General features: G+C 30.9%; 1 pseudogene; it reads right to left on the bottom strand.

The window, feature by feature from the left end:
- Positions 1-1699: 1699 nt before the first annotated feature.
- LOC137834108 (probable small nuclear ribonucleoprotein G) lies at positions 1700-1991 on the bottom strand (annotated as a pseudogene).
- Positions 1992-11215: the final 9224 nt, after the last annotated feature.

Here is an 11215-nt window from a genome sequence, read left to right on the forward strand (position 1 = left end):
TTGCAAATGTATGAATTGTTTTGAATTAGTTATTAAACTCAGAAACAAGTTTGCATTTTATAGAAAGCCAGCTTATAACAGAAATTTGAAAAACAGTTAAAGCTGTTATAAGATGAACAGATTGAAAATAAAATGAACTGATTTATTTTCAAAAGCAGTTAGAGAATTTGTTAAGTGAGGAGACTTAGTCAGCCCTTCTGGTGCTGAGATAAAACTGAAAAACGTTTAAGCTTGACATGGCACCAGAGGCAAAAAGAATCTATTCATTTACAGATGAACAGATTTATTTTTCAAAACGAAAACAGAGAAAGTTTAACTATTTGAAACTCAGTCGTTTTGAAAAGAAGAAGACATAGTCAAAATACCTGATGCACAAAATCTAATTTTTACAAGACTTAGCCAAGGCATCAGTAAAAAAAATGAATCTGTTTATTTAGAAAAGAACAGATTTATTTTTATGCAGTAAACGTGTTTTTGTGTAAAACATGTGAAAAACAGTTTAAGAAAACTTATGCTTGTTCTTATCACATGGCCAGTGGTTATGAGGTGAGTTACTCAGCAAAAAGCCCACTCTTAGACAACCTCTAAGCACTAACTAAGACATACTTAAAGCAAAGCAAAAATACACATGAAATGTACATAAAAGTCTTCATCAAACACTACATATAAGTCTTCATCAAACACAATCTTGAAGGGGCAGCAACCATCTTCAACAGTTTCTGCACCGTGAAGTAATTTTAGAAATTAAGCTTTGTTTTGTTCTTGGGTGGTGCATGACGTGTTTGTAAAGTGACTTTAAGGGAGGTAACCAAGGTCAAGTTTTCTAATATCAAGATCAATGTAGTTAGTCACAATAAGTGTTGACCTTTGTAGGAATAAGTGGTTGATCTGTTACACACTTTCTGCACAATTATGTAATTTTGGAATTTGAGTTGTGTTGCTCTTGTGTAGTGTCGTGCAGTGCATGAGGTATGTGTAAAGTAACCCCAATGGAGGACACGAAGGTCAAGTTCTATAATATCACTATGTTGTTCTTATGTGGGGTAGTGCATGAGGTGTGTGCAAAGTGACTTCAGTGGAGGACACCAAGGTACAATTATCTAATCTCAATGTCAATGTAGTAAGTTAGACTAAGTTGTAACCTATGTAGGAATAAGTGGTGACCTACTACCAACTTTCTTCACAATTAAGTAATTTTAGAATTTTTGAGTTGTGTTATTCTTGGGTGGGGTGATGCACTGTATGAGGTGTGTGTAAAGTCACCCTAGTAGTAGTTAGTCGGAGTCACATTAAGTGGTGACTTGTGTAAGAATAAGTGGTGACCTACTACCAACTTTTTGCACAGTTAAGTAAGTTTAGAAATTTTGAGTTGTGTTGTTCTTGTATGGGGTAATACATGAGGTGTGTGTAAAGTGACCATAATGGAGGACACTAATGTCAAATTCTCTAATCTATCTGTTAATATAATTAGTTATAGTCATATTAAGTGGTCACTATTTTGTTTTCAATTTTAAATTTCTTTTTCCAAAAAAATATAAATTTGACAGATGATATATATATAATTAATTTACATAAACATTTTTTAATATATATATATATAACTAATTTTACATAAAAAAGTAACTGATAGAAGCATCCAAAAAAAAGTTGATATAGTTGTTATATAACTTATTCAATAGAGCTCACTCATAGCCACAACTTATCCAAAAACAAACTCCGAATTAGTGGCCAAAATTACTCTCTTAACATTACAAGCTATTCTCAACAGCTACATTGTTCAAATACACAACTGTTAAAATCAAAAAATATACTTATAAATATTTACAAGAAACATATATAAAGTTCTCTTGATGGGTTCAAGCGTCTCAACAATGACCACACTATTTCATCACCATCCATAGGTTAGTTTTCTCATTGTCATTCACTTCCATAGTGTTGTGAACAACTAAATTCATAAACTAGTCAAATCCATGAAGAGTATAAAAAATCATATGGCACAATTTAGAAAAGAAAATACGAGGACGTTAAGACATATAGTAAGAGAAGCAGAATTTTGAATATAATATCTTCTTTGTATGTAACTAGTTGAAACAAAAACATCTGCATTTTTATGATAATAAAATTAGAATTAAAAGGTAGTTATTATAACAATTATCAAAATAAAAAATGGTTATTAAAACTTATATTAAAATTGTGAAATAATATATACATAAAGAAAGTAGTTAGAAAAATACTATTTTATTAATTATTATAATCACAATGATAATTATCTTTCATCGTTGTAATTATTATGAGGATAACTTCTTAAAGATTATAAAATGAAAAAAAGTTGACTATATCAGTAAATATAAAAATATAAAAAGGTAGTTATAAAAATCAATTTACATTTATTAAATATTATACATGTAATATTATACACGTAATGGTACTAACCACTCTTGATAAAAGTATTTACATATCTAGAAAAAATAGAGTTCATGTTCACTTATAAAAGAATGATTATTTAGTTAAAATTTATTAAAATGTATACATTAGGGAGTGAAATTCGGAGACTCACACATTTTACTAAAAGTTTTCTGCGTTAATGGAACGTGGATTGGAGCATCATGCAGATTTGTTCTCACCTGGCTCATTTGATTTTGAGTAAAGTGAGAGTTAAAGGACTAGACCAACCAAAATTCAATAATGCTAAGATAATCCAAAAAAAAACTATATTTTGTTAAAATAATAAAAAATCTTATCAATTACCTATATCAAGTTAGAAATATGCTAGAATGATATGTCACCAACATTTATGATAAATAAAACTTGCTTAGCACTTACTTTCCAGTATAGAAGCCAAAGAATATCAAACATTCAAACAATGACAAGCTCAGAATTTCTTCAGGCTCAGAATTGTTTCTCTCTTTACCTGAATTGCATGTAGCAAACACAATTATGATGCTTATAAAATAAACTAACCAAATGAGATAGCAATGAAATAAAGCCCCATATCTAGATAACAAAGTAAAGCCATAAAAACATAAAAAAGGTGGAGGGACATTAAGCATTTGATAACTCTGACAGTTTCATGAACAAACTGAACAAAATCCAAGAAGGAAAATGAAACCCTTTGTACGAAAACAAAGTTTACTTATTTGCATCACCATGGGATAAATATATTCATCAAAGAGAGGGATAAAAACAATAAAAAAAATAGTAATCAATTTCTTCATAATTTAAACTTTATTTTTATATAAATTAAAAATAAAAACTAATTTTAATTTATGAAAAAATAATTTATTTATTTTTATATATTATTTATCCATCTCGAACCATCCTGATGATATTATCATATTAAAAACAATTACGCATAAGGAAAAAAAATGAAGAATTAAGAGTAACATTCCCTAATTTAGTATGCATAACTTTAGTTAGAGTAATATATTGATAGTTAACAAAATAACAATTGAACCATGATCAGAAATTTTATCTGCAATTGGTAATAATCCACTTATTCTTTAAAGATGGAAGTTATGTAGCAATTTATTTTCCTTAACACACGAGCAAATTGTAGAAGTACTTTTAAAGTAGATCTTTTTTCACGCAGTTCTACAACTTCCTGCACTTTTGCACCAAAGAGAAACTGAAATAAGTTTAGACATTTTGAATTGGAGCTGTTTGCACGAGTTATTAACCTAAGTCTCCAAAAATATCAAAGAGAATCTCCATTATTATGATATTACAATTATTCATAAAACGTAAGCATGAAATTATATTTTCTCTTTGAGCAATTTTAAGAATGGAATCACGAAGCCAGGGTTGAGTCTAATCAAGCCAACTAGAATATTCTATCCCTTATAGGAATCAGGGCAGTGTACATAAATTATTAAAATATATTATACTTTTTTAAAACAATATCTGCATTAAATAAACCTTCATTTACATTAAAATCACCATATGGTTGTTTGTTCTAATAGTAGACAGTGCCTTCTCTACAGCTCCCATTGCCCTTTTGCGAATTTTATCATCTTCACAAGGAAATGGCATTTTATGATCCATTTTCGCATAAGCATTATTACAAGGCTTGCCAACAGATAATCCACCCAAAGAGCAACCATGAACTGAGGCCCATGGTTTCGACAGATATTGACTATAACACAGGCAACATGTACAGACAACATCTGGATAAGAAACTTGGTATGCAACCATTGAATACTCTTGAGAATTAGAATATGGTACACTAGAACTACAAACAACAACCCCATTTTGGTAATTCAAAGACCCACAAAACCCCTAAATGCAAAACGATCAAAAACAAAATAAATGTACAAAACTTAAATGCAGATACCACAAACACATTTTAAACAAAAACAAACCACGACACTAAAAACCCCTAAACCCTAAATGCAAAATCAAATAAAAAACGCTAAACCAATCCAATTTTCAGTCAACTTATAGCGAATCAAAACACCAAATTGAAAATGGAGTGACCAAAATCCCATTTCCACACTCCGACCTCAAAACGGAACCTGAATAACGCTTAAAATCAAAATCCAAAACAGAATCCTACATAACCGTTAAAATCAAAACCCAAAATGAAACCATAAATAACTCCAAAAATCAATACCCAAAACGAAATCCTAAATAACTCCTAAAATCAAAACTCAAATTTGAACCCTAAATAACCCCTAAAATCAAAACCCAAAACGAAAATAAAAAACTAAAAAATGTATACCACAAAATCAGAAATCAATGACACTCAATCGCAAAACGAGAGACGAAAATTGTATTTCCACACATCAACCCTACAAAACCCAAACATCAAAAGCAGAATACAATCAAATAAACTAAACAAAACCCAACCTTGATAATATTTGACGCCCAAAATCACACTGAAAAGTGCACAACAACTCTCACTGAAATTCGAATTCCCACTTCAACTGTGTTATGAAGAAATTTCCCAAATCTAGAAGAACACCGTTGGTTTGAATCCTAAATTTTGAATTTGTTCACGGTGATATGTGGGCCCCACAATACAATATAAAATTATTTTTCACGCCACATCAGTGGTTGTATCCAGGCACAACCACGTCATGGTTGTATAAATATCGATACTAGTTACAAAATTTCCCTTACCAGGTCACCATCCATTACATTACAACAATGCCCTTTCCCACATCATCAATCATGGCCACGTTTGCAATGTTAAGAGTGTGGAAGACAATAAGTAGTGTCAAGAAAATTTTCCTAATATTATAGAGGAAAGCGTTTGGTTGACACTGCTATTTTAGAAACATACATTTGACACTAACCATGTGGCAATGGATGGCGATGTGGCGAAATATATTTTTGTCATTATACTGATTGGTGGAGTTGTTGGTGATTGTGTACATGAGTCAAGATTATTCAAAAAATACATATGCAAGTGTCCACATAATTGAACCAAGGTAACCACGTATTTATTACTGGATAACTTTAAATTTAAAACATCCCTTAGTTAGTGGTTTTTGCTTACATTAACACCTTAGTACATAACCAGATGAAATACAAATGTATTAAGTGAAGATAACAAACAAAATTGGTGAAATTCTTGGTGATTGTGCACATGAGTGAGGAATGTTCCAAAATCCAAAGTGATATGAGTTGATTTTAGGATTGTTCATTTGTTTGGTGACACTTTACTTAGATTTAGATTTTAAGGCAATTAAAGGTGAAAAGCCTAAGGAAAATTCTCACTCGACATTAACTTAACAAGTGTTAAGCAGATGTGAAGGTTCATTTCCATAAGGCCAAAGGAAAAACACAATTAAAAGTGAAGATGAATGCCAAATATGGTGCAAAAATTTAACAAACACAAGGTGAGCAAGAATATGGACCGAATGGAATTAAAAGGAGCAAAAACAAGAAACAAGACATATTTTGGAATTGAAATTGGAATGGAAAAAGATGTGTGAAAGGAAACTTAGGAGAGGTGGAATAGTGAATGGTGCACGCCACTTGGATGGTGAATTGAGTCCAAGATAAGTGAAGATTCCGCCACTTGAGAGCTCACAACACTCACAAGATAAGACCAATTTAGGAGGAGATTCACTCACTCACAATTCTAACACAATTTGTGTATAGTAACTTTACTCTTCATTCAACTTATGAATACATGAGGTAGACCTCCCTATTTATAGATTTAAGAGCCTTGGAAAAGAAGAAAATAGGGTAGAATGGTAAAGGGAAAAGTGGTGCGGTTTTAGGTCTTGACTTTGGTAAAAACTGAACCATCATACACATTCTAGAAACTATGGTTTCCTTTCTACCCTAATGGACTTCTTATGGGCCCATTCTTATGTCTTCACCTCCTAATTATGCTATATGACCCCTCATGTGAGCCCAACTTATTTACAACATTTTTTCTAAATATTAAAAAGACTAGCATGAAGAACTTTAAGTGTTGTGGTCCTTGTCCATTCCTCCTACTGATGAGGTCTTCCCTTGATTGTTGAGATGACCCTTCATAGTTGGCATCCTTGGTCATCTTCTTGTGGACTTGGGTCTTATCACAAAGTATGTCTCTACTTAATAAAACCAAGGTAACCACTTATTTCTTACTGCATAACTTAAGTTTAAAACATTCCTTAGTTGGTGGCTTTTGCTTCAATTAACATTTTAGTACAAAACCAAAAGAAATGCAAATGTATTGAGTGAAGATAACAAACAAAATTGGTGGAGTTGTTGGTGATTGTGCACCTGAGTGAGGATTGTTCCAAATTCCGTACGCAGTTGTCCACTTAATAAAACCAAGGTAACCACTTATTTCTTACTACATAAAGTTAAATTTAAAACATTCCTTAGTTGGTGACTTTTGCTTCCATTAACACCTTAGTACATAACCAAATGATATGCAAATGTATTATTAAGTGAAGATAAAAAAAAATTTGAGGAGTTGCTGGTGATTGTGCACATGAGTCTTGATTATTCTAAACTCGACACACAAGCATCCACTTAATAGAACCTAGGTAACCACTTATTTCTTATAATAACTTTAAATTAAAAAAATCCTTAATTGATGATTTTTTTTCTTCCATTAACACCTTAGTACAACACCAAATGAAATGCAAATGTATTGAGTGAAGATAACAAACAAAATTTGTTGACTCGTTAGTGATTGTGCACAATCACAACCAACTCCACAATTTTTCTTGCTATTTACATCCAATATATTTTCATTTCATTTGATTTTGTACTAAGGTGCTAATGAAAACAAAACCACCAACTTAGGAATGTTCTCAAATTAAGTTATGCAATAAGAAATTATTGGTTATCCTATAGTTCAATTATGTGGGCACTTGAGTATGGGGTTTTAAAAAATCCAGATTCATGCGCACAATCACCAACAACTCCCCAATTTTTTGGTTATATTCACTCAATATATTTGCATTTCCTTTGGTTCTATACTAAGGTGTTAACGAAAGAAATGCCACTAACCTAGTAATGCTTTGAACTTAAGTTATGCAAGAAAGGAATTATTTGTTACTCTAGTTCAATTATGTGGGCACTTGAGTATGGGGTTTTAAAAAATCCAAATTCATATGCACAATCATAACCAACTCCATAATTTTTTTTGTTATATTCACTCAATACATTTGCATTTCATTTGGTTTTGTACTAAGGAGTTGAGAGAAAAAAAACCACAAACTTAGAAATGTTTTGAACTTAAGTTATGCAGTAAGGAATTACTGGTTACCCTCATTTAATTATGTGGATACCTGAGTATGAGTTTTTGAACAATCCTGATTCATGTGCACAATCACCTACAACTCCCTATTTTTGTTTGTTATATTCACTCAATACATTTGCATTTCAATTAAATTTTTACTAAGGTGTTAATGGAAGAAAAATCATGAATTTAGGAATGTTTTGAACTTAAGTTATCCAATAAAGAATTATTGGTTACCCTCGTTCAACTATGTGGAGAAACGGCTACCACATCCAAGGAAGGCAATAGACAAACAAATTACCCAATCCTAACACGGGGAGGTAGTGACAATAAATAACAATACCGGGCTCATTGATATGGTAATTGGAATGAGTACAATCTAAATCCCTTAACGAAGATCCATTGGAGGGCCATTCTGGTGTAACAACCCTATATTTTTCCACATCTAATAACCATAATCAGTATGAAATATTAAAATAAATATATAAACATAATACAAATATGTTCACAACTTTTTCATATAATATTTCAAAACATATCTCTCTTCATAAGACTTTAAATATTTACATAAAATTAAAACAAATATTCAAAAGAAAATAAAATATTTTTATCATTCAGCTTCTCACCAAGGAGCTTTATCACCTGTAACATCATTTGCTCTCGTGTAAATACACGATCATCACAGATTAAAGAAAACAACCACAAAACAAGCAAATGGTAAACTAGTTATTTTTATAACTTATAATATAAATATAACTTTAAACATCCACATAAAACCATCAATTCTCATGCATTTCACATAATCATCAAGTGTCTAAAAAACCTTTACAATTCATCTTTCTCAAGTCAGACTTCTACTGACTCACTACACATAGACACTTGACTCTACTTTCGGAAGACTCATGTATTGAAATTAGAATCCTGAGACCTGCACCTGTCATACTACTCGCTGTGAATCCACACAGTCATGCGCATAAACATCTCAATATCTCATAATCTCGTATGACAAGGTAAATTCATATGACCTGAAAGATTAGATTATATTTCAAACTGCAGACAAAGTCATATGAACCTCCATCGACTCTCACCAACTGAATAACTTCATCTATGTGATTCCATTATATCAGTAGAGTCAAGATCATCTCATTGGATCGGGACCTGGCAGATTAATACACCCTAATAACAATCTCAACACGGTATTTCCTTTCTTGAAAATACTATGTTTTGATCACCATTTCATATCATTTCACACTTCATTTAACACATCAATAGTACACCACTCAATCACATCATATTTTAAACTTTCTAAACAATCCAAACATATCTTAAAATTCACTAAAACACATAATTAAGTTCCTTTAATCATATTTTAAAATAAGATTTAGATTTTTCACTTAAAAACAATATGAAATAATAAACTAGGCTTTCAAAAGCAAAAATAAAAATTATAAGTATTTTTTTTTTCACAGAGTCTAGCTTGAGCGAGAATTTGCTTGCTTGAGCAAGAATGGGTCTCACCTAAGCGAAAATTCTCTCACTTGAGCGAGATTGGACCCGAGAGCACCCTATCTTTCCATTCTATTCTCGTTTGAGCAAGAATTAGCTCGCCTGAGCGAGATATGCAAAGAAATCTGCATAATACTATTATATTCCTGAATCAATTATCATTCAACTCATAATTTTAACAATCTACACATTAAAAATGATAATTCTTACTCATATATGCTTTCTAAATCAAACATCATCTAAAGTCAAACAACCAATTCTCATCAAACATCATATTTTAAGTAATTCAACAAACTATACAAATATAATTCAACTCATTTATATTACCATTCAACCACTTTCAATTCTCAATCACAACACTTTCATCAACTTATTCACCTTAAAAATCACTATATAATAGTCAAAATCAACCCTTTCATTCAATATATTACTTTACTCTTAAAAGAGACAATTCTACAAAAAAAATTGAGATTGGTGACCACGTCACCCCCATATTTAGATCTTCTAGCCTAATGTTCTATTGAAAATTTAAAACTAGCTTCCCTTACCTGAACTTGAGCAGATGCTCCCTAAGAGCTCCAAACTACCAAAAGCTCAAGGGTAACCTAACTTGCACCACATAGTCTTGATAAAAAAAAATCTAACTATATCACTAAGACTCTGAGCTAACAAAGACTACTTCTGAAGATAAAAGCATCACATGCAAGCTTAAACTAAATAAAAACCTAACCAGATCAAAACTAACTCAAAGGAAACGGAGCCAAGAATGAACTTATTGTATCTGAGATTTTGATCGGACAATCTTGTAGAGTTCACTGTCAGGAGTCCAATGGCAGACTCCGATCGTCAAACCGATGAACGAGGAGGTCAAAATCTTAGGGAGAAGGGAGAGGAAAGGAAAAAAGAACTATTCAAGTGTCATTAAAAATATACCACTTCCACTCTAAGACCATTTTCTAGATCCTTACATCTGGTGCCAACAGCTATGATAATTCTATCTCCAGTAACGTATATTTAATTTGTTGCAGTTAAAAAGCTCGTAGTTGTAGACATTTAATTTCGAATTTTTAAACAATTATGATTCATGTGTACAATCATCATCAACTCACTAATTTTGATTATTATAGTCACTTTATACATTTGTATTTCATGTGAATAGAGTTAGCCTAATTATTTTTATAAAAGAATTAAAATAATAACTTACATTAATAAACAAATTAATTAAATACTTAAATCATTTAAACACTGTTGAATAACATTTTAGTATTAAAAAAACTAAAATATCAAGATGCATAATATTAAAACTAGTAGTTAAAACAGAAAAAAGAAATTATGAAAATAATAATAAAATATTATAGTTAGTAGGTTACCCATTAATCCACCTCCAAACTAAATAAATAAAATTTAGTTTGATCGATATTTATAAAAAAAATATTTTTCCACTTCATCGTGCTCATCTATATAGTGAAGTAAATTAACTTAAAGTTTTGAACTAATTTTGACAACTTAATTAAAAAGTTATTAAGACTATTAATAATATTTTTTCATTCTTCTAAAAGCAAAATTAATTTTGTCCTGAAACCAAATGATTTATTTACCTAATATATTTGGACGCAATTTCCTCAGAACTAATAAGTAGAGCAAGAGCAATGACACTACACTATCGGCACACCAAGAGCACCGTCAGCTAGAGAAGGGGAGAAGAAGAAGCAACAGCACCAGCGAAAATGCGGAATAAATCTAAAAGGTAACCCTAAACCCTAAAAAAAAAATTTGTAGAGTCCACACAATATTAAAAAAATTTGAATGCCATTCTTAGTCCACAACATTTTCATATACAAATAAATTAATTTATTTTTCTATCTATAAAATGCATATACTAAATTTGTACAAACAAATTGTATCTTATATTATAAAGCATTAATAATGAGTAGCTATATTGGTAGAACTTAAAAAAATTATAAATCATATATGAATTTATCACACATATATAGGTCCAAAAAGAAATGGAAGCGCTTT

The sequence above is a fragment of the Phaseolus vulgaris genome, chromosome 5, assembly GCF_000499845.2.
Source record: "Phaseolus vulgaris cultivar G19833 chromosome 5, P. vulgaris v2.0, whole genome shotgun sequence".
NCBI lineage: Eukaryota > Viridiplantae > Streptophyta > Magnoliopsida > Fabales > Fabaceae > Phaseolus > Phaseolus vulgaris.